Consider the following 25,961-nt stretch of genomic DNA (forward strand, 5'->3'; position numbering starts at 1 on the left):
CTTTGGTGTGAAGGGGTTTATTTTTCGATTAGCTGCAAAGATCATCTGGAACATGTGCTACTGTAGAAGATATGAAGCTCTTTACAATATCTGCTGGACAGTTTTATACAAATCAAAAGTGCAAAGGGTCCAAAGTGTTGTGAATTTGCTTTTTGCTCCCTCTAGTGGTTACTAGTTTTTTGACTCTGGTTTTTCTGTCATTCCTTTTATCCGCACCTGGGTCGTTAGTTAGGGGTGTTGCTATATAAGCTCCCTGGACCTTCAGTTCAATGCCTGGCAACGTAGTTATCAGAGCTAGTCTGCTGTGCTCTTGTCTACTGATCCTGGTTCCAGTTATATCAGCTAAGTCTGCCTTTTGCTTTTTGCTATTTGTTTTGGTTTTGTATTTTTGTCCAGCTTGTTGCAAATCTATATCCTGACCTTTGCTGGAAGCTCTAGGGGGCTGGTGTTCTCCCCCCGGACCGTTAGACGGTTCGGGGGTTCTTGAATTTCCAGTGTGGATTTTGATAGGGTTTTTGTTGACCATATAAGTTACCTTTCTTTATTCTGCTATCAGTAAGCGGGCCTCTCTGTGCTAAACCTGGTTCATTTCTGTGTTTGTCATTTCCTCTTACCTCACCGTCATTATTTGTGGGGGGCTTCTATCCAGCTTTGGGGTCCCCTTCTCTGGAGGCAAGAAAGGTCTTTGTTTTCCTCTACTAGGGGTAACTAGATTCTCCGGCTGGCGCGTGTCATCTAGAATCAACGTAGGAATGATCCCCGGCTACTTCTAGTGTTGGCGTTAGGAGTAGATATATGGTCAACCCAGTTACCACTGCCCTATGAGCTGGATTTTTGTATTCTGCAGACTTCCACGTTCCTCTGAGACCCTCGCCATTGGGGTCATAACAGTTTGCCAGGCCAGTATTAAATGTTTAATGCATTGCAGAAGAGGGATTATAAGAAAGAAGATTCTGAGTTTTTTTTTTCTTCTTCCCCTTTACCTCAGAGTGGCTTTGCTTGCTGCAGACATGAATGTCCAGACCTTGATTACAAGTGTGGACCAGCTGGCTACTCGTGTGCAGGGCATACAAGACTATGTTATCAGAAATCCTAGGTCAGAACCTAAAATACCGATTCCTGAACTGTTTTCCGGAGACAGGTTTAAGTTTAGGAATTTCGTGAATAATTGTAAATTGTTTTTGTCCCTGAGACCCTGTTCATCAGGAGATTCTGCTCAGCAAGTAAAAATTGTTATTTCGTTCTTACGGGGCGACCCTCAGGATTGGGCTTTTTCACTGGCGCCAGGAGATCCGGCATTGGCTGATCTTGATGCGTTTTTTCTGGCGCTCGGTTTACTTTATGAGGAACCCAATCTTGAGATTCAGGCAGAAAAGGCCTTGCTGTCTATGTCTCAGGGGCAGGACGAGGCTGAAGTGTATTGCCAAAAATTTCGGAAATGGTCTGTGCTGAGTGCTGACACATTGGAACGAGTGTGCACTGGCCGCTAATTTTAGAAATGGCCTTTCTGAAGCCATTAAGAATGTTATGGTGGGTTTTCCCATTCCCACAGGTCTGAATGATACTATGGCACTGGCTATTCAAATTGACCGGCGGTTGCGGGAGCGCAAAACCGCAAATTCCCTCATGGTGTTGTCTGAACAGACACCTGATTTAATGCAATGTGATAGAATCCTGACTAGAAATGAGCGGAAAATTCATAGACGCCGGAATGGCTTGTGCTACTACTGTGGTGATTCTACACATGTTATCTCAGCATGCTCTAAACGTATAGCTAAGGTTGTTAGTCCTGTCACCGTTGGTAATTTGCAACCTAAATTTATTCTGTCTGTAACTTTGATTTGCTCACTGTCATCTTATCCTGTCATGGCGTTTGTAGATTCAGGTGCTGCCCTGAGTCTCATGGATCTCTCATTTGCTAAGCGCTGTGGATTTACTCTTGAACCATTAGAAAATCCTATTCCTCTTAGGGGTATTGATGCTACACCATTGGCAGCAAATAAACCGCAGTATTGGACTCAGGTTACCATGTGCATGACTCCTGAACACCGCGAGGTGATACGTTTCCTGGTTTTACATAAAATGCATGATTTGGTCGTTTTAGGGCTGCCATGGTTACAGACCCATAATCCAGTCCTGGACTGGAAGGCTATGTCAGTCTCAAGTTGGGGCTGTCGTGGTATTCATGAGGATTCCCTGCCTGTGTCTATTGCTTCTTCTACGCCTTCGGAAGTTCCGGAGTATTTGTCTGATTATTAGGATGTCTTCAGTGAGTCTGAGTCCAGTGCACTGCCTCCTCATAGGGACTGTGACTGTGCTATAGATTTGATCCCAGGCAGTAAATTTCCTAAGGGAAGACTGTTTAATCTGTCGGTACCTGAACATACCGCTATGCGTTCATATATCAAGGAGTCTCTGGAAAAAGGACATATTCGTCCGTCTTCTTCCCCTCTTGGTGCGGGATTCTTTTTTGTGGCAAAAAAGGACGGATCTTTGAGACCTTGTATTGATTATCGGCTTTTAAATAAGATCACTGTCAAATTTCAGTATCCTTTACCGCTGTTGTCTGACTTGTTTGCCCGGATTAAGGGTGCCAAGTGGTTCACCAAGATAGACCTTCGTGGTGCGTACAACCTTGTGCGCATTAAGCAAGGTGATGAATGGAAAACCGCATTCAATATGCCCGAAGGTCATTTTGAGTACTTGGTGATGCCTTTTGGGCTCTCCAATGCGCCTTCAGTTTTTCAGTCCTTTATGCATGACATTTTCCGGAAGTATCTGGATAAATTTTTGATTGTTTATCTGGATGATATTTTGGTTTTTTCTGATAATTGGGATTCGCATGTGGAGCAGGTCAGGTTGGTCTTTAAAATTTTGCGTGAAAATTCTTTGTTTGTCAAGGGCTCAAAGTGTCTCTTTGGTGTACAGAAGGTTCCCTTTTTGGGGTTCATTTTTTCCCCTTCTGCTGTGGAGATGGACCCAGTCAAGGTCCGAGCTATTCTTGATTGGACTCAGCCCTCGTCAGTTAAGAGTCTTCAGAAGTTCTTGGGCTTCGCTAACTTCTACCGTCGTTTTATCGCTAATTTTTCTAGCATTGTGAAACCTTTGACGGATATGACCAAGAAGGGCTCCGATGTAGCTAATTGGGCTCCTGCTGCCGTGGAGGCTTTCCAGGAGTTGAAACGCCGGTTTACTTCAGCGCCTGTTTTGTGCCAGCCTGACGTCTCACTTCCCTTTCAGGTTGAGGTGGATGCTTCGGAGATTGGGGCAGGGGCCGTTTTGTCGCAGAGAGGCCCTGGTTGCTCTGTTATGAAACCTTGTGCCTTTTTCTCTAGGAAGTTTTCGCCTGCCGAGCGAAATTATGATGTGGGCAATCGGGAGTTGTTGGCCATGAAATGGGCATTTGAGGAGTGGCGTCATTGGCTCGAGGGTGCTAAGCATCGTGTGGTGGTCTTGACTGATCACAAAAATCTGATGTATCTCGAGTCTGCTAAACGCCTTAATCCGAGACAGGCCCGCTGGTCATTGTTTTTCTCCCGCTTTGATTTTGTTGTCTCGTATTTACCAGGTTCAAAGAATGTGAAGGCCGATGCTCTTTCTAGGAGCTTTGTGCCTGATGCTCCTGGAGTCGCTGATCCTGTTGGTATTCTTAAAGATGGAGTTATCTTGTCAGCTATTTCTCCGGATCTGCGACGTGTGTTGCAGAGATTTCAGGCTGATAGGCCTGAGTCTTGTCCACCTGACAGACTGTTTGTCCCGGATAAGTGGACCAGCAGAGTCATTTCCGAGGTTCATTCCTCGGTGTTGGCAGGTCACCCGGGAATTTTTGGCACCAGAGATCTGGTGGCCAGGTCCTTTTGGTGGCCTTCCTTGTCAAGGGATGTGCGGTCATTTGTGCAGTCCTGTGGGACTTGTGCTCGAGCTAAGCCTTGCTGTTCTCGTGCCAGCGGTTTGCTCTTGCCCTTGCCTGTCCCGAAGAGACCTTGGACACATATCTCCATGGATTTCATTTCTGATCTTCCGCTATCTCAGGGCATGTCCGTTATCTGGGTGATATGTGATCGCTTCTCCAAGATGGTCCATTTGGTTCCTTTGCCTAAGCTGCCTTCCTCTTCCGATCTGGTTCCTGTGTTTTTCCAGAACGTGGTTAGTTTGCACGGCATCCCTGAGAATATTGTGTCAGACAGAGGATCCCAGTTCGTTTCCAGGTTCTGGCGATCCTTTTGTAGTAGGATGGGCATTGATTTGTCGTTTTCGTCTGCTTTCCATCCTCAGACTAATGGACAGACGGAGCGAACCAATCAGACTTTGGAGGCTTATTTGAGGTGTTTTGTCTCTGCTGATCAGGACGATTGGGTGACATTCTTGCCGTTGGCTGAGTTTGCCCTTAATAATCGGGCTAGTTCCGCCACCTTGGTTTCGCCTTTTTTCTGCAACTCTGGTTTCCATCCTCGCTTTTCTTCGGGTCATGTGGAGCCTTCTGACTGTCCTGGGGTGGATTCTGTGGTGGATAGGTTGCAGCAGATCTGGAATCATGTGGTGGACAACTTGAAGTTGTCACAGGAGAAGGCTCAGCGCTTTGCCAACCGCCGCCGCGGTGTGGGTCCCCGACTACGCGTTGGGGATTTGGTGTGGCTTTCTTCCCGCTTTGTTCCTATGAAGGTCTCCTCTCCCAAATTTAAACCTCGTTTTATTGGGCCTTACAAGATATTGGAAATCCCTAATCCTGTATCTTTTTGTCTGGATCTTCCTGTGTCGTTTGCTATTCACAATGTATTTCATAGGTCCTTGTTGCGGCGGTACATTGTGCCTGTAGTTCCTTCTGCTGAGCCTCCTGCTCCGGTGTTGGTTGAGGGCGAGTTGGAGTACGTGGTGGAGAAGATCTTGGATTCTCGCCTCTCCAGGCGGAGGCTTCAGTACCTGGTCAAGTGGAAGGGCTATGGTCAGGAGGATAATTCCTGGGTGGTCGCCTCTGATGTTCATGCGGCCGATTTAGTTCGTGCCTTTCATGCCGCTCATCCTGATCGCCCTGGTGGTCGTGGTGAGGGTTCGGTGACCCCTCACTAAGGGGGGGGTACTGTTGTGAATTTGCTTTTTGCTCCCTCTAGTGGTTACTAGTTTTTTGACTCTGGTTTTTCTGTCATTCCTTTTATCCGCACCTGGGTCGTTAGTTAGGGGTGTTGCTATATAAGCTCCCTGGACCTTCAGTTCAATGCCTGGCAACGTAGTTATCAGAGCTAGTCTGCTGTGCTCTTGTCTACTGATCCTGGTTCCAGTTATATCAGCTAAGTCTGCCTTTTGCTTTTTGCTATTTGTTTTGGTTTTGTATTTTTGTCCAGCTTGTTGCAAATCTATATTCTGACCTTTGCTGGAAGCTCTAGGGGGCTGGTGTTCTCCCCCCGGACCGTTAGACGGTTCGGGGGTTCTTGAATTTCCAGTGTGGATTTTGATAGGGTTTTTGTTGACCATATAAGTTACCTTTCTTTATTCTGCTATCAGTAAGCGGGCCTCTCTGTGCTAAACCTGGTTCATTTCTGTGTTTGTCATTTCCTCTTACCTCACCGTCATTATTTGTGGGGGGCTTCTATCCAGCTTTGGGGTCCCCTTCTCTGGAGGCAAGAAAGGTCTTTGTTTTCCTCTACTAGGGGTAACTAGATTCTCCGGCTGGCGCGTGTCATCTAGAATCAACGTAGGAATGATCCCCGGCTACTTCTAGTGTTGGCGTTAGGAGTAGATATATGGTCAACCCAGTTACCACTGCCCTATGAGCTGGATTTTTGTATTCTGCAGACTTCCACGTTCCTCTGAGACCCTCGCCATTGGGGTCATAACACAAAGGTCCTGCAGGCAATCCTTTTGGAGCATTTTTTTTTATTATAGGTATTGGTAATCAAAAAATAACCTGTTTAAAGTCAGACAACTTTCATAGTGCTTAAGCAAGTTGTCTACTTCTTTTACAATACCTTCATAAAGTGTTGTAGTCCCCTTGTGTAAAAAATAAAAATAAAAAAAACCTTATACACTGATGGACTGCTTCGCTATTACATCACTTAGTCTAAGGGAAGTGTGAGCAAAGCAGCCCATCACTGGCCAATGATGGGCTACAGTGCAAATAGGGCATAACAATGTCATGTGAGAGTTGGGAGACCCAGTGCTGACATTGATGTGGGAGGTGAGTCTAGTTTTTTTTTTTATTTTACACAGGTGGGTTGCAACATTTTAAGGAATTTCAACCCCCTGACTGCATATTTGTTAAGATTTCTCTAACCCAACTGGTATAAGGTGATGAAGATAGTAGATCCCCTTTTAGCGATATACAAACCATATCGGCTTAACAAAAGGGACTTTACATTTCTTTTTCAAACAATAGTGGCATAAATTCTTGCTAATTGTGAAGATTAAATTGCACATTACATTCGATGATTACAGTTCACTTTGATAAGGATTGGTACCCAGCTGGTGTTCAGTTCACAGTAAACCGAACTACCATTATGCTTCATGGTTGCAATACACTCTTGGTGGTGGAGTTCCTCTTGTTGCTTTCTGATTACATTGTTTCATGGAATATTTTAGAACTCTTTTTCATATGTCTTTCATACATGTATGAACTTCAGAGCTACCACATTTTAGTGTCATTTTCACAAAGATCATTTCATTTATCTGAAATAAAGTAGATAACATACAACCACTGACATAAAACATTTTCCCAGCTCCCAGCTCTGTTAACCCCTAATATGATTCACATTTAGTCGATTTCAATATGGGACCAAAGCAACCAGGCCACAACATATGCAACTTTGTAAGTCACTGCTTGCACCTCACAAAGATATGTCTTGCCCAGCTATAACCTTTTTTGGGTTGATGACTTCACAACCCAATTACATTGGCTCGCATCTGGCACCCAGCAGACGTCCCAGGGCTGACCTTTCCCAAGACTGAACATACTCTCAATCCATATGTGTTCATCAATATCACCAATCACCAAGAGGCTAAGACAATCACAGCCTACCAATCTATAGTGACAAAATTTCTCACTTCACTATCTGATTACCGGTGAAGTTGTATGAGTCTTGCTAGTTGACATCATGATGAAACTTCTTTATTGACCCTCTGCCAAGTTATTTCAAAAGCTTCTCATTGCTCACTCTGGCCTCGAATGTAAAAAATGGATGGTTCAACAATGCTCCTTTAACCTTTCTCCTGCATCGTGTTCACTATGGCATGAAGTGAGTTTGTAAATTCTGGGTCAACATGAGCACTAGAGTGTAGGATAAATTACTAAAATGCCATCCAATACTGACAAATATATCCTAGAAGTATTGAAATTATTGGTATGATAACAAAACTGATGAACAGCCTTTGGAGGCATACTATTGCCGAGGATATCACGTAGGACAAATAATGGGTGAATTGCAATAATTTCAACTGGACTGAGAAGAGCAGCCCTGAGCAGAGTGCTCCCTTTTATGATGTCTAAAAGCTAAATGTTCTTAAGGTCAAGAGTTTTCTTAAGGTTCTATATATAAGATCCTTATAGCATACATAATATATTATTTAGAATAGAAAATTAACTTCATGTTTCCATAAGTTCATGCTTTCCATTTTTACATTGACGTTAAGAATAATTGAAGCTGCAGGACATCAATCTGTAAAAACGTTGTGATTAACGCCATAAATCTCCCAAGCACAGAGGTCTATTTGTGTGCTGTACCTATTAAACACACCAGGACAGACGCCAAAGATAAGAGTGCAATGAAAGCTTATTTTTTACTGAATTCTGTCTTGAATATCAACTACCGATATAAACCAACAGCCACAGGAAATTATTGAATTGTATTTCCAACATTGAACTTGACCAGCTGGAATATAGACATAAGCAAGGATAAAAATATGTAAGATAAAAAGTGTTAACAATTACTGACATGCTGAGTAAAAAACAAAGGTGGAAAGTACGTAAGGAGGATTAAAACTAACGTTATACATACTAATAAAATACAAATTTTAGCGGTTGATACATATTGTGTTTTGAGAATATACACATACTGTATATGTTACTAGCTGAAGAGTATATACTGTATCTTCATTTTCTTTCATAAGCAGCAACACAATTCACATAAATATTATTTCAAAACATTTCCTGGGACCACTATCTAGTTGATGCATTTAAGGCTCACCATGTAGCTAACTTCACCTGCTCTTCCCAAAACTGCAATCAATTCCTAGACCAAAATATACTTTTTGAAATGAAGTCTTCTCAATGGCAAAATAAGCAGTCCAAACCTTAAACCTTGGTTTGCCCTAATGGATTGGAGAAATCTTGGGATTAACAGAGTTGGTTAGCTTGGAGAGTTTAGGGAAATATTTTGGTAAGCATCAATACTGGAAAATGGATCAATCAAAGAATTATCAGAAATGCTATTAAAAAAGAGCTGGGAAAAGATAAACAGGTTATAACAGGTGTGCATCCTTTTGACACTTTGGAAGTGGTTCTTATCTCTTGGATATAATAACACCACATGACAAGAATGCAAGAGTAGACAATACAATGCACCAAGATAAATTGGAGACTAACCTGAGCCCAATTGTGCAATTGTGGAGGGCAAATGGTGCAAAATCTTGAGTAAAATCCAACAGCTAGCATTGTGTGAAACTCATAGATTAACTCAGTCATAAATAATACACACGTTATTTACAGTGGCATGTAAGAGTCTGGACACCCCTGGTCAAAATTACTGTTATTGTGAACAGTTAAGCAAGGTGAAGATCTAATGATCTCTAAATGGCCTAAAGTTAAAGATGACCCAATTCCTTTGTATTTTAGGCAAAAAAAATATATATTTTCATCTTTTACATTCATTCCAAAATGAAAATGGGTCAATGCAAAGGCTTAGGCACCCTGCATTGTTAGTATCAAGTAGCACCCCCTTTGAAAATGTTACAACTTGTAAATGCTTTTTACAGCCAGTCAATAACTCTTATCTCTTGTTTAAGGGATTTTCATCCATTCTTCCTTGGAAAATTCTTCCAGTTCTGTGAGATTACAGCCTTACAGGCTCATCTTGCATGTACTTTGTATTTTATTTAAAATCATATCTATCGATGTTTTAATAATAAAACAAAAAACAATATTTAAAGGGATTAAAGTTAAAGACAAAAGAGAAAAGACAAAAGAGGAAAAATGAAAGAGATGTAAAAAAATAAAAATGAGAGGTACATACAGACTCAGAAAATAAGCGTGAAAGAGAAAAAAGAAAAACAGAAAGCAAAATCAAACAATAAAAACAACAAAAAATCCCTATGAATCTTGGGAAGAAAGTAAACAAGCGTATATTATCCTAACCTAAAAATACAGTAATAATTAGAGATGACCGAACTTGTTCGGAAAACGTTTGCCAATTTCAAATTCGAAAAGAAGGTTGCACATTCGGATTCCCGAGCATTTTCCGCAAAATCGGCAAAATTCAGCCGATATGCTGTATGATGAGTGGGGGGTATGAGTGGGAGTGTTTGATGAGGGGAGGAAGTAGGGAAAGGTCAGAAGAGCAGCAGACTGTTCTTTATTTTTATTACCTGAATGTGTGGAGAGTCCGGAAGCCAATCAGGGCGCAGAGCCTTCCACAATGTCCAGATACAAGTGCTTGTGTCATTGTCTGCCGAAGTCACATGTCCCTCTCCAAATAAAAAGCGCACATGTGGATTCAGCACCATTTTGTCAGTGTAAGGCCGGTGTCACACTAGAGAGAAGTATGGACGAGGGAGAGGCGCAAAAACAACGCATTGCACTCAGACCAATGTTTCTCTATGGGGCAGCTTCCATCAGCCGTATATTTCTCAGCCGTATTTTGCGGGCTGAGAAAATTGTAGCATGCTGCGATTTTCAGCGTATTACTACAAAAATACACCATTGCAAGTCTATGGGGGCGAGAAAAATACAGATTACACATGGACCATGCATGTGACTTGCGAGAAATACACAAGACTTTTCCAGATGACAGGAAATGGGCCAAGCCATTATCAGGAAGCTTAGACATGCTAATTAGCTCAAAAAACGCTCCAGACATCCCGGAAGAATGCCTCCATGGAGTCCTGCAGCATGTCTTCATTCATCAATGTGGAGATGCTAATTGTTCTGGTCCAAGATAGGCCTGAGTTTTGGGACCAAAGGGATGCACATTATTCCAACTGGGACAGAAAAGAGGCGGCATGGAGGAGGATCTGTGGGCTACATTTTGCAGATTTTGCAGACCGATCACGTGAGGGACAGCAACAAATAAGTAGGTTCACTCATGTTTTGAAAATAATATTAACTACGCTAAGTAACACGTTTTCACAGTATCCCCTTAAATCCTATTATGTGGTTTTCTATTCTATTATTAGTAATTAAGATTATGTTTGGAAAATACAGCTTACTAGGCCACATGACTATGTAAAATCTCAATAAACTTGTGGATCGAATGTGCACAATGTCCTTATACATTATTATTGTCTGTTATTGCAGTGGAAGATGTTATGAGACGCTGGCGCAGCATCCGTGACCAATATAGGCGGGAACGTCAGCAGCGGGCCAGGAGTGGTGATGCAGCACCAGCCAAGCGGAAATACATTTATTTTGACCGCCTGGCATTTCTCGCTCCCAGTATGGATCTCAGACCCTAAGTACATACGTCACACCACATTACACATATGTTTTTAGGGTCATATATCTTAGTTTTTTTCTAATAAAATTTCCAAACAGAACTCAGTCCAACCTCACTGAGAGGGAGACAGGGTTGGATTCTGAGGCCATTATAGATCCGGTCGGGGAAGGTGAAGAGGTGGCTGGCCCATCTTCTGAGCCTTCCAGCTGCATCCCCCAAGCTTCAGCTGCACCTGCACCAGTAGCTCCACCAGCACCAGCACTTGAAGAACGAGGCAACAGTGTAACACCCCAGGTAACCGGTTGTTACAGTGATGTTGCCTTCCTTTCGGGGAGGGCGATATCATTCTTGGAGGCAGGGAGGGTTCTCTTTAACAGGTAAGCACATACATGCAACACATTCTGAATCCAGGCCAGGAGGGGGAGCTCAGGACCTGAATACAGGGGAGCTTCCCTCAAATATGGATATATATCCTGGTCTGGAGGAGGGACTAGTGTGTCTCCAGGAGTGGGAGATAGAGGAAGGACATCTGGAACAGACCGAAAGGTCTAGCAGCCACGTGGGAGCTGCAGCCTCTGGGAAGAGAGATAACCTGAAAGGGCACCCTCAGAGCCAGCGTACCGGGAGCCTGAGGCTTTTGTGGGACTCTAAGACATGAATCAGAACCGGAGGGCACTAGACTACACGTTAACCGCCCGTACAGCAGTACTCTAAGAGCCTGGGTGGTGGTAGAGACCCTATAAAAAGGCTCAAACTGCCTACCATGCAGGCAACAGTCCCAGGACAGAGGAGAGAGGATACCTTGCCAGCAAGCTACAAGCAGCAGGGACCTCACCATCTAAGCGCAAGTAGGAAAGGCTTACGGACCTTTCCTGGGAGAGGGATCAGCTGGCCGGACCACATCACTACCTGTCACTACTATCGCGTAACCCAGGCTCTGCACACTTCCGGGTCCTCCTGGCAGCGCATGCGCCATCATGCTTCTGTTCCTTTTCATCGGTGTCCTTTGTTTGTGTATATATGTACCTTCCGGTTCTTCCTGTACACCACCCCCTGACGAAGGATTGAATCCGAAACGCGCGTCGGGTGCGCTGTACTTGGAGGAATGGACCCTTAAAGGTATATATTATATATTATGTTCCTACATTGAACCTGGCGCTCACCATATGTGTTTTGGGTACATATACCATATCACTTATATTTGCGTGTAATTTTTGATTAGGAATATTGCCTATCACTTTATAGTAGCTTTGGCATATATTTGCCTTGCACTTGTGCACTTTTTTGCACTTTTTCACATATTTTTTTTCTGTATATGGTTATATATATATTTTATGCTCTTAAATGCACTGCTGCTTGCGTTATTTGTTTGCTCTTTCTGCACACATGTAAATGCCCTTGATTGCACTGTTGCGCGCATCATGGTTCAAGTGAATGATTATTTTTGCTGATGATTTTTTTTCTATGAATTCCCCTTCTTTCTTTTTTTGTGTCCATCCCACTTGTTCTATTTATATATATATTTCTATATTTTTATACATATATATTTTGTAAAAAGCATAAACTTTGTATTGATCTCCAAGTACAGGCACACTTCTTTACTGCCATTTTTTTGCCAAATAAAATTCAATAAAGGCATTTTACACTTTATTATACTTCTGTTTTGTTTATTTCAAGTTTATTGATATATACAAATATTTCTCTCTCATTAATATATTTTTACATATTTTTTATATATTTTTTATTTTTTTTGATCTCTATATGCAGGGTTCTTTGTTGTTTCTTCAGTCCTCCGAATGGTCTGCCATTCATTATTTGTAGCGGTCACTCTTTCTTTATTTTGAATTTTTATATTCTTATTATATTTGGTAAAGAATTGGACTGCTGCTTTTTCTTTGTCACATCACTACCTGTGCCTGGTACCCTGGACTGTGGCCTGCTAACAATAGTAAACCAGGTAAAGACTTTACAACTTGTGTCCTCCCCTTATTCGTCGGCATACACCATCTTTGGCCACACACCTTGGGAGCCCTGGGGACCCCACTTCACCTGTGGGAAGCATCACCATCAAGCCACCATATCATCACCCCAGAGGACCCCTTTAAGCGGCGTCGGTCCTTACTGACCGAGAACCACAGGTGGAGTCGCGAACAATAGATTTTTCTTCACAATTCCCCCTAAAAGACCTTTCCCCTTTAAGTAAGCGCCAGGGCAATGGACCGGGTCACAGCCACCGTGACATCCCCTTTAAGAGCGACCGGACCCATTACCGAGTACCCTGCTGCCCTGGTGGGTGACTCAACAGCAGCAGCCCTACTGTTCCTCTGGAAGTCTCCCCCCAGCCTGCTGTCAAATCCCGCCGTGGGCGACGAAGGCGAGAGATCCCTGCCTCTGATACCAGGAGCCATGTTGACACGGGGGGTTCTCAACTACCTGTCCAGGGCTATCCAGGATGAGGGTGAGGAGGCATATTCCCGCATTCTGATCTGGTACCTTCGTCCCCTATCCCGTGAGGTGAGACTATGTGTGCGAGGATCAATACAGATCCTCATTGATGCATGTACACCCCCCAATACCCCATATGAGGTCTTTGAGTTCTTGAGAGGTGGCAGCTGTAACCCTTTAACCTGCTGAGACTTCAACCAAACCCACAAGTTCATGCTCAACATGGATCTGATGCACCTCCTCCACGGGTGCCTACACCTCAACCCATTCCCCCAAAACCAACCGTGGCCACAACAGGCCCAAATGGCATCCTATAACCAACCTGCCCAATATGGCCACTTGTACAGACCCAGTGTTGGAGGCTGGTTCCAACCTGGGTTTGAACGACATGGCCATATTGGGGGGTATGAGTCATGTGGATTCCACAATCCCCAGGAGTCTCATCTCCAATTTCCATATGGTCACTTTGCAAGTCAGCAATGTGACCTTGGCCACAACATACAGCATAGCCAAGATTATGCACCCACACAGGGTGAAGGACAATTAGGACAACAAAGCCAGCAAGAAAGAGAGGCTGAACTCCCGCCGTAACCTGCACCAACTTTCCAAAATCTATAATTTTGTTTTGGTATTTGATTTTGCTGTTGCAAAATAATATGTTTGTTTTATTTTTATGTGTAACTACATTTAAAAAAATGGGTATGGCCAAATTTCTATGGCCACAAAAGCCATATGACTACAATATGGTATTAAGCAAAAAATATTATGTTTTGCCTTTATAAAAAAGTTTGAAATGCCAATTTTTGTCTCTTCTTACAATTATTAAGCCAAGGTACCAAAATGACAAGACAAAACATAAATCAAATGAAGACACACAACAATTTAAAGGGAGGGTGCCGTGATTTTAGTTTTTGTATTAATAATTATTGATTATATAATCAATTATTTTCAATACAAAAGTAAATGTACCTCTTTCATACTTTTTTATTTATTCACTTTTACTTTCACCACTGGAGGCCGCCATTTTCATTAGTGTGGGTGTAAGTGTCTGGGCACGACACTTGCACACCTCACTTACGGCAGCCATGGACATAGGAGCCAACGGTCGGGCTCCGACCGCATCTCCTGCCTCTCAGCTGTGACTTCGCCACGCCCACTGAGCTGCCGCGTCACAGCTGTGAGAGGAGATCGCGGCCATTTTGTTTATTTCCCTCTGCCATCGCACACACAGCTCAGTGCGTGCGATGGCAGAAGCTGCTGCTGGGAAGCGAGGGTCCGAGGTGAGTATCTGCAGCAAGGAGCTGTGATTGCAGCCTGTACTTAGTATTACAGTACAGGCTGCAATCACTGCTCACTACCGACCTGTTCAGAGCAGAGCAGGGAGATCGTCGCACTGCTCTGCCCTGAACATGACTCAGCATTTCCTGAGAGAGGATGGAAGGTAAGTACAGGGTTTTCATTTTCTTATGCATCTACCGCTGCTACCAGCCCCTATATACCACCTAGCACTGCCTGCCCCTATATACCACTGCCTGCCTGCCTGCCTCTGTATACCACTGCCTGCCTGCCTCTGTATACCACTGCCTGCCTGCCTCTGTATACCCCTGCCTGCCTGTCTCTGTATACCCCTGCCTGCCTCTGTATACCCCTGCCTGCCTGCCTCTGTATACCCCTGCCTGCCTGCCTCTGTATACCCCTGCCTGCCTGCCTCTGTATACCACTGCCTGCCTGCCTCTGTATACCACTGCCTGCCTGCCTCTGTATACCACTGCTACCTCTGTCCTGTGTAGCTAATCTAGTCCTGGGTAGCTAATCCTGTCCCGTGTACTGTGTCCTCAGCAGTCAGTATCACACAGGACAGGATTAGATACACGGCTCAGCAGTCGGTATCACACAGGACAGGATTAGATACACGGCTCAGCAGTTGGTATCACACAGGACAGGATTAGATACACGGCTCAGCAGTCAGTATCTAATCCTCTCCTATGCACTCTCCCCCCTGCGTGTCTTTTCCCATTGTGGTTTATTATTTTTGTTGTGGGAGATGTGGGAGTCGAGGATTATGCGTTCGGTATGGTTTAAAAAAGATTAATAAAGGACTTTATTCTGGCCGAGTCTTTATTTACAATACAACTATAGGATTAGTAATGGATGGGTGCCTTATAGACGCCTCTCCATTACTAAGCCGTGGGCTTGATGTCACCGGACAATATGAAGGTGACATTAACCCCACAAATATGAACCCCACTTGCTACCGCTACAGGGCAAGTGGAAATTGCCAGGCAAAGCGCCAGAAAAGGCGCATGTAAAAGGCAGCTGAGAGCTGATGTTTTTAGCCTGGGGGGGGGGACAGTATCCATGGCCCCTTCCTAGGCTATTAATGTAAGCCCGCAGCTGTCTGCATAATATTTCATGGTTATTAATTATAGGGGGCCCCACGTCTTTTTTTGGGGGGTGTCCCCCATTTTAATAGCCAGTAAAGGCTATAAGTATACAGTTGCGAGCGTGTGAGTGAGCACACCCTCCCACCCACAGACCAGTACACTGCTCTTCTGAAATACTGTGCTCCTGTCACCCTGCTCCTTCCACCATACGTCTCTCACCTCCCTAGAGCAGCACAATACCATATGGATCACGTATAATGCACATATATATATATATATATATATATATATATATATATATATATATATATATATATATATATCACATAATACTCCCATAAAGACCACACATTATGCCGGGATATTATAATATATATATATAATATCACACATTATGCCACCAAGTATTGTGTGATCTATGTGACGGTATTATATGTGATCTATATGGCAATATTATGTTTGATCAGTGTTGTGGAATGATGTAAAAACTATATGACGGTGGTATATGAGAACTATATTGTGGGATTATGTGTGATCTATGTGGAAATACTAGGTGAGAATTATATGGCGGTATTATGTGTGATCTATATGGTGGTATGTGAGAACTGTATGACAGTATTGTGTGATCTATTTGATAGTATTGTGTGTGATGTATATGGCGGTATTATGTGTGATCTATATAGCGGTATTATGTGAGAACACTATGGCAGTATTATCTTCAGAATGTGGACCCATTCTACGGTGGTTCTGGCTGAGCACCTGCACGCGGGTCTGGGGTAATAGAGGGGGCAGCATGACCTCCAGTTAGGTGCAGTCAGGGCTGGTGAGGCAGCTGAAGAGAGGGGTCTCATTTTTATCATTACTCTATGGCTACATTTCCCCCAGCATCACCCCGGACTGCGCCTGTCGTCTCACTTTCACACATCGCCAGGACAGGATGGAGAAGACAGGATGTGAGGCGGGGATTGGGGTCTTTGCATGCAGAGTCTGGATCAGAACAGGCCATCAATCCGCAGAAATTTTTTCTTGATTTTCTGTAGAGCAGACGGCCCATCCATGTGTATAAAAGACAGCGCTCTATGTACAATCCCTGGCTGCTCCGCGCACCAAACAGGGGGCCCCCATAGACCAGCACACTGCTCTCCTGAAATACTCTGTGCTGCTGTCACCCTGCTCCCTCCACCACATATCTCCCAGAATCCTTGCTGCCTGCCATCCTCGGTGACTGTCTACTTGTCAGTATAAGGCTGCGGTCACACATTCAGTATTTGGTCAGTATTTTACCTCAGTATTTGTAAGCCAAAACCAGGAGTGGGTGATAAATGCAGAAGTGGTGCATATGTTTCTATTATACTTTTCCTCTAATTGCTCCACTCCTGGTTTTGGCTTACAAATACTGAGGTAAAATACTGACCAAATACTGCTAGTGTGACGGCAGCCTTACTCTGCAGTCACCAACAAAATGGCTGCTCACTGTGTTCCTGAATCCTCTCATCCCTTAGCAAACACATGGAAGGAGAGGAGACATCACACACGTCAGCAGACTCCGCCCATAATTACTGCAGTGCAGTAATGTGAGCTTGTTGTACACGAGGTTTTTCTGAAATTTCAGCAGCTGCTCCCCCTAGTGTTTAAAAGTGGAAATTCCAAAACTTTTCAAATTATTTTTCATATTTTACTAAATTATAAACAAATGAAAATATTTTTTAAGAAAATGTAAACATTAATTCTTTACATTTTTACAATTGCTGTAAAAAAAATGTTTTTGATGGCACCTTCCCTTTAAATGGAAAAAATATATTTATATACACATTTTAAACTTATAACATACAGTACAGACCAAAAGATTGGACACACCTTCTCATTTAAAGATTTTTCATGACTATGAAAATTGTAAATTCACACTGAAGGCATCAAAACTATGAATTAACACATGTGGAATTACATACTTAATAAAAAAGTGTGAAACAACCAAAAATATGTCTTGTATTCTAGGTTCTTCAAAGTAGCCACCTTTTGCTTTGATGTCTGCTTTGCACACTCTTGGCATTCTCTTGATGAGCTTCAAGAGGTAGTCACCGGAAATGGTTTTCACTTCACAGGTGTGCCCTGTCAGGTTTAATAAGTGGGATTTCTTGCCTTATAAATGGGGTTGGGACCATCAGTTGTGTTGAACAGAAGTCTGGTGGATACCCAGCTGATAGTCCTACTGAATAGACTGTCAGAATTTGTATTATGGCAAGAAAAAAGCAGCTAAGTAAAGAAAAACGAGTGGCCATCATTACTTTAAGAAATGTAGGTCAGTCAGTCCGAAAAATTGGGAAAACTTTGAAAGTGTCCCCAAGTGCAGTTGCAGAAACCATCAAGTGCTACAAAGAAACTGGCTCACATGAGGACCACCCCAGGAAAGGAAGACTAAGAGTCACCTCTGCTTCTGGAATAAGTGTATCCGAGTCACCAGCCTCAGAAATCGCAGGTTAACAGCAGCTCAGATTAGAGACCAGGTCAATGCCACACAGAGTTCTAGCAGCAGACACATCTCTACAACAACTGTTAAGAGAATACTTTGTGCAGCAGGCCTTCATGGTAAAATAGCTGCTAGGAAACCACTGCTAAGGACAGGCAACAAGCAGAAGAGACTTGTTGGGGTTAAAGAACACAAGGAATGGACATTAGACCAGTGGAAATCTGTGCTTTGGTCTGATGAGTCCAAATTTGAGATCGTTGATTCCAACCACCGTGTCTTTGTGCAACGCAGAAAAGGTGAACGGATGGACTCTACATGCCTGGTTAATTGAAAGACCTCATCTGCAACAAGGACATAAGGCACAGATTCTTGATTGGAGCCTGGAAGCTGATGTTGTGGTTGTAGGTCCAACTGGTTATTGTGCAACCCTCTAGAGTCTCCAGTTCTCCCATAGGCCCCAATGTCTACAATTATAAACCTGTAGTGACTGTCAACCAGTGCCAACAACACTACAGAAAAATATTGTTTATAATTATAGAATTGGGACCCTGAGTTTGGCGGCTTGCGCACACGTATGTGCTTCCCATCAAAGGCTCCAATACAATTTGGAAATTGACATTGCTCCTCAAATCCACAGGCAATCCACAACCAGTCTTCCATCTTGGGCACAGGCATGACCACTTGATCAAGTCTGGACCAGATAACTGAACAGGTAGACCGGACTATGCCTGAGATTGTAGACCTCTCAATCAAAAATTCATGATGGAGTGCTGCATAGGAAAGATCAGTTGTCAGGAAGCTAAAAAAATAAAAAAACATTAAAACTGTTTGAAGGTTTTAAAACATTCATATAGAGCACGAATACTGTGTGGAACTAACAAGCCAGGCTATCAATACCTTAAAAAATTGACATTGACAATGTGAATTTAACACATTACTAAGAATAGAGATTTTTGATATATAAATAATAAATTAACAGCCGCTGGTAAGCAGAACTAGATAAGACATTTAGAGACACATCATCAACATAGACCATTAGGAGGAGGAATACATACCGTAACGTAAGGAGAAGATGCTCCACAGCAGATATACATTTACGCATCCTGGTGTCCTGAAAGGTGATGCCAGGGTGCACTGTCTCCAACAAAATATCAAAGGTGGCATGGCTCATGCGACAATATTGATAAAACTTGTCGGGATGTGTCCGCAGAGATGCATAGAGACGGTGGAAATGGCCTTTAGTGAGGCGTTGCCTCAAAAGTGGATGGACCCACATTCGTCTCCTCCTCCTTGGATCCACTATCACTGGGTACGGCTGCCCAAAGCGGCATGACAAACCCAGTTGTATGGGACACGCTCAGTTGGCGTAAACCTAAGTATGTCTGACATGTTGCCAACAAACCACCAATACACCAACACAAGCACAGCAACAAAATGGCCAGATTGGAGGCTGCCACCTGTTGTAGAGGCAATAAATATGGTTGCTGATGAGGATTTAAATTATTTTCAGGCCTCAAAACCATTAAATGTTCATTTTGGAAGGTTGAGAGAAAAAAACGCTATACGGAAGACATACGGATGACATACGGAGGATTACATGCACAAAATACGCAGCCACACCTTGTCAACGGATGACATACGGATCACTGTTCAGGGAACATTTCTGTGTATTAGGACTGTTAAAAACAGACTGTATTTTTATACGTTATGTCTGACCCCGGCCTAACAGTGTAGTGAGGCTGATGCTGCTGCAAGTAGTTAGATAGTTAGCTAGGTGGTTTATTGTCAGCTAGTTTTGTAGATAGGATCCTGTGTCAAATCAACCTTCTAGCATATAAATCCTTTGTACTAATTGTGTGGCCCAGCCAGCAGTCCACATTTCAGTATCAAAATCCATTGTGCTAATTTTGTAGTCCAGACAATAGTCCACATTTCAGCATCTAAATCCTTTATGCTAATTGTGTCTTCCAGACATCAGTCCACATTTCATCATCAAAATCCATTGTGCTAATTGTGTAGTCCAGACATCAGTCCACATTTCAGCATCTAAATCCTTAGTGCTAATTGTGTGGTCCATACACCAGACCACATTGCAGCATCTAAATCCTTAGTGCTAATTGTGTGGTCCACACCAGACCACATTGCAGCATCTAAATCCTTTGTGCTAATTGTGTGTTCCTGACACCAGTCTACATTTCAGCAGCTAAATCCTTTGTGCTAATTGTGTGGGCCAGCCAGCAGTCCACATTTTAGCATCTAAATCCTTTGAGATTGTGTGGTCTAGACAAAAGTCCACATTGCAGCATCTAAATCCTTTGTGCTAATTGTATGGATCAGACACGAGTAGTGTTGAGGGATACCGTCCGATACTTGAAAGTATCGGTATCGGAAAGTATCGGCCGATACCGGCAAAGTATCGGATCTAATCCGATACCGATACCCGATACCAATACAAGTCAATGGGACTCAAGTATCGGACGGTATCCCTGATGGTTCCCAGGGTCTGAAGGAGAGGAAACTCTCCTTCAGGCCCTGGGATCCATATTAATGTGTAAAAGAAAGAATTAAAATAAAAAAATATTGCTATACTCACCTCTCCGACGCAGCCTGGAACTTACCGAGGGAACCGGGAGCCTTCTTTGCTTAAAATGCGCGCGTTTCCTGCCTTCCGTGACGTCACGGCTTGTGACTGGTTGCGTGCTGCCCATGTGGCTGCGACGCGACCAATCACAGCAAGCCGTGACGTAATTTTCAGGTCCTGAATGCCTAATTCTAGGCATTCAGGATTTGAAAATTACGTTACGGCTTGTGATTGGTCGCGTCGCGGTCACATGGGCAACGCAACCAATCACAAGCCGTGACGTCACGGGAGGCAGGAAACACGCGCATTTTAAAATTACGTCACGGCTTGTGATTGGTTGCGTGCCGCCCATGTGACCACGACGCGACCAATCACAGCAAGCCGTGACGTAATTTTCAGGTCCTGAATGCCTAATTCATAATTCTAGGCATTCAGGACCTGAAAATTACGTCACGGCTTGCTGTGATTGGTCACGTCGCGGTCACATGGGCGGCACGCAACCAATCACAAGCCGTGACGTAATTTTAAAATGCGCGCGTTTCCTGCCTCCCGTGACGTCACGGCTTGTGATTGGTCGCGTCGCCCATGTGACCGCGACGCGACCAATCACAAGCCGTAACGTAATTTTCAAATCCTGAATGCCTAGAATTAGGCATTCAGGACCTGAAAATTACGTCACGGCTTGCTGTGATTGGTCGCGTCGCGGCCACATGGGCGGCACGCAACCAATCACAAGCCGTGACGTCACGGAAGGCAGGAAACGCGCGCATTTTAAGCAAAGAAGGCTCCCGGTTCCCTCGGTAAGGTCCAGGCTGCGTCGGAGAGGTGAGTATATCCCTATTTTTTATTTTAATTCTTTATTTTACACATTAATGTTGTTTCGATACCGATACCCGATACCACAAAAGTATCGGATCTCGGTATCGGAATTCCGATACCCGCAAGTATCGGCCGATACCCGATACTTGCGGTATCAGAATGCTCAGTACTAGACACGAGTCCACATTTCAGCGTTTAAATCCATAGTGCTAATTGTGTGGTCTAGACACCAATCCACATTTCAGCATTTAAATCTTTTGTGCTAATTGTGTGGTCCTGCCAGCAGTCCACATTTCAACATCTAAATACTTTGTTCTAATTGTGTGGTGCAGACATCGGTCCACATTGCAGTATCTAAATCCTATTTGCCAATTGTGTCTTCCAGACACCAGTCCACATTAAGGCATATAAATCCTTTGTGCTAATTGTGTGGTCCAGCCAGCAGTACACTTTTCAGCATCTAAATCCTTTGTGCTAATTGTATGGTTCAGAAACCAGTCAAACTTGTGAAAAATTATATTGGTGTGCGGTCTCTAGTAAGTTAGAATAGAAAAAAGACTAGTAATGGGCGAGCACTAAAATGCTCGGATGCTCGTTGCTCAGGTCGAGCAAATTGGAATACTCGGGTACTCGACCTGAGCAACGAGCCCAGTGTAAGTCTATGGGAAACCCGATCATTTTTGCTGCAATCCCCCGGGGGTCCTTTTAGGGTCTAAAAACATCTGAAATTGAAGGGAACAGTGCTCAAATGACATGGGAACATCATACGGAAGACCCCTGGAAGCATTTCTGACTCCTAGGTCACAGCTGTGACCAATGTTGTCAGAGTTGTCAGAGTTTGACGCCACTTTTACAGGTGCACACTGAAACATACAAAAATTAAACCAAAATGGATTTTCCTGGAAGATATGTAAAGGAACATCCTTTCCAAGGTAATAATTTGTATGTAAGGCAACATAAAGACCCCCCCCAAAAAAAAAAAAAAAAAAAATGTACCTCTACCACTTGGGCTATGTTCACATGTAGTGTTTTTGATGCGTTTTTCAACTTTAGCATTTCAACCAATACAAATGCATTCACTGGGAAATGTCATTGTATCATTAAACAACCTTAGCTGGCCATGTGGTGTGTGGTGTGACACATCATTAGACTCATCTTGTATCATTTATGAAGGAGGGACTCTTAAAGTCACAAAGCCTATTTTTATAGTGGCATCAGGCGGCATTAATATTCTTAAAGGGCCATTATTATTATTTGGGACTCAAGTCCTTTTTGGTAGAGCATTGAACAGCAAGGTGGATTGTTGCTGAGGGGAAAAAAAAAATCTTTAAATCTTCAGCTTAGCGAGTGTGAGCGAGCTGAGTGTGACCTGAGCGTAAGTGTGAACGGCGGTAAGTGTGACTTGTGATTCAGTGTCTTTGGATTCAGGGAGTTTCCAAGGGAGGAATTACTGAATTGCTATCTGTTTTTTAGTAATACTTTGTATTTATTTTTATTTAACGTTTCTGTGTGGTGCAATCCCCATTAGGGAATGTGCTCCACTGTTGTTAATGCCATCCAGTGCATATCTTGCCACATGTATGCAGTCCTTGATCAGCCGGTCGAGGGTGCATACTGCTGTGCGAGATGTGAGCACGTTGAGCATTTGGAAGCCCAGATTATGGATCTAAATGTGCAGCTGGCAACACTGAGATCCATAGACAATATGTAGAGGAGTCTTCTGCTCACTGAGCAGATGCTCAATGGGATAGATGAGGGGGGGGATGGTAGGATGTAGCTGCAGGACAGTGAAGTAGCTAGCTGCGTGACATTCAGAAAGCGGGGTAGAGGGAAGAGTGCCAGGGAGGCTAGTCCTGATCTGGCACACCCCAATAAGTTTGCTAAGTTGGCAGATGAGGGGGGTGCCAGTACAGGGGTAGCGCTGCTGCAGCCAGGCATGTCCTCTGAAAGCCAGAGTGACTGCTCCAGTAAGGAGGGAAATAGGAGAGCAGTACAGGCCAGACAGGTGCTGGTAGTGGGGGACTCAATTATTAGGCGAACAGATAGGGCAATCTGTCACAAAGACAGGGATCGGTGTGCTGCCTACCTGCCGCTCGAGTCCGACACATCGCTGATCGGGTGGACAGATTACTGGGAGGGGCTGGTGAGGACCCAGCGGTCATGGTGCACATTGGCACAAATGACAAAGTTAGAGGTAGGTGGAAGGTCCTTAAAGATGATTTCAGGGAATTAGGCTGCAAGCTGAAAGCAAGGACCTCCAACGTGGTATTTTCTGAAATACTGCCTGTACTACGTGCCCTTTCAGAGAGGCAACGGGAGATTAGGGAGGTTAATAAGTGGCTTAAGAATTGGTGTAGGAAGGAGGGGTTTGGGTTCCTGCAGAACTGGGCCGACGTCTCAGTGGGCTACAGGCTCTACGCTAGGGATGGGCTGCACCTCAATGGGGAAGGTGCAGCTGTGCTGGGGGAGAAAATGGCTAGAAGGTTGGAGGAGTGTTTAAACTAGGGATTGGGGGGAGGGTATTCAATTTATAGGAGGGGAAGATAGGGCAGATAGAGACCTGGGCACAAATAAGGAAGTTGGGGGAGGCGGTGGCATGGGGGGTGGGGTTAGAACAGTTAATAATTTAAGAAAGAATAGAGGTACAGAGAGGAACATCAGGTGCAGGTATACTGAGGCCAGAAGCCTCGCCAACAAAATGGATGAATTAGAATTAATGTTGTTGGAGGATAATTATGACATGGTGGGGACATCTGAAACATGGCTGGATGAGAGCCATGACTGGGCTGTTAACTTGCAGGGCTATAGCCTTTTCAGAAATGACCGTACAGATAAGCGAGGGGGAGGGGTGTGTCTGTATGTAAAATCGTCCTTAAAACCCATCCGGCATGATAATATAGGTGAATTTAATGAAAATGTAGAGTTCATGTGGGTGGAGATAAGGGGAGGGGGAAAAAATAATAAATTACTGATAGGGGTTTGTTATAAATCTCCAAAAATAATGGAAGCAACGGAGAATATCCTCTTAAAGCAAATAGATGAAGCTGCAACTCAAGGAGAAGTCATTATTATGGGGGACTTCAACTACCCTGAAATAGATTGGGGAACAGAAACCTGCAGTTCCAGCAAAGGTAATCTGTTTTTGACAACTATGAGAGACAATTACCTTTCACAACTGGTTCAGGACCCAACAAGAAGGGGGGCACTGCTAGACCTAATATTGACCAACAGGCCAGACCGCATATCAAATATAAGGGTTGGGGGTCACTTGGGGAAGAGTGATCACAAAATAATAAGTTTTCGTGTATCCTTTAATAAGATGTGTAGTAGGGGGGTTACAAGGACACTAAACTTCAGGAGGGCAAATTTCCAACGGATGAGAGATGATCTTGGTGCAATTAACTGGGACGATATCCTGAGACATAAAAATACACAAAGAAAATGGGAGACATTTATTATCATCCTGGATAGGACCTGTGCACAGTATATACAGTATGGGAATAAACATACTAGAAATAGGAGGAAACCAATATGGCTAAATAGAGCTGTAAGGGGCGCAGTAAGGGACAAAAAGAAAGCATTTAGAGAATTAAAGGAAGTAGGTAGTGAGGAGGCATTAAATAAATACAGAAAATTAAATAAATTCTGTAAAAAGCAAATCAAGGCAGCAAAAATTGACACAGAGAGACTCATTGCCAGAGAGAGTAAAAATAATCCCAAAATATTCTTTAACTACATAAATAGTAAGAAACTAAAAAATGAAAGTGTTGGCCCCCTTAAAAATAGTCTGGGGGAAATGGTGGATGAGGATGAGGAAAAAGCTAATATGCTAAATGACTTTTTTTCATCAGTATTTACACAAGAAAATCCCATGGCAGACAATATGATCAGTGATAACAAAAATTCCCCATTAAGTGTCACCTGCTTAACCCAGCAGGAAGTACGGCGGCGTCTAAAAATCACTAAAATTGACAAAACTCCGGGCCCAGATGGGATACACCCCCGAGTACTGCAGGAATTAAGTACAGTCATTGATAGACCATTATTTTTAATCTTTAAAGAGTCCATAATAATAGGGTCTGTACCACAGGACTGGCGTATAGCAAATGTGGTGCCAATATTCAAAAAGGGGACAAAAACTGAACTCGGAAATTATAGGCCAGTAAGCTTAACCTCTACTGTGGGTAAAATCCTGGAGGGCATTCTAAGGGATGCTATACTGGAGTATCTGAAGAGGAATAACCTCATGACCCAGTATCAGCACGGGTTTACTAGGGACCGTTCATGTCAGACTAATTTGATCAGCTTCTTTGAAGAGGTAAGTTCCAGACTGGACCAAGGGAACCCAGTAGATGTAGTGTATATGGACTTTTCAAAAGCTTTTGATACGGTGCCACACAAAAGGTTGATACATAAAATGAGAATAATGGGGATAGGGGAAAATATGTGTAAGTGGGTTGAGAGCTGGCTCAGGGATAGGAAACAAAGGGTGGTTATTAATGGAGCACACTCCGACTGGGTCGCGGTTAGCAGTGGGGTACCACAGGGGTCAGTATTGAGCCCTCTTCTATTTAACATATTTATTAATGACCTTGTAGGGGGCATTCAGAGTAGAATTTCAATATTTG

The sequence above is a fragment of the Ranitomeya variabilis genome, chromosome 3 (assembly GCF_051348905.1).
Source record: "Ranitomeya variabilis isolate aRanVar5 chromosome 3, aRanVar5.hap1, whole genome shotgun sequence".
NCBI lineage: Eukaryota > Metazoa > Chordata > Amphibia > Anura > Dendrobatidae > Ranitomeya > Ranitomeya variabilis.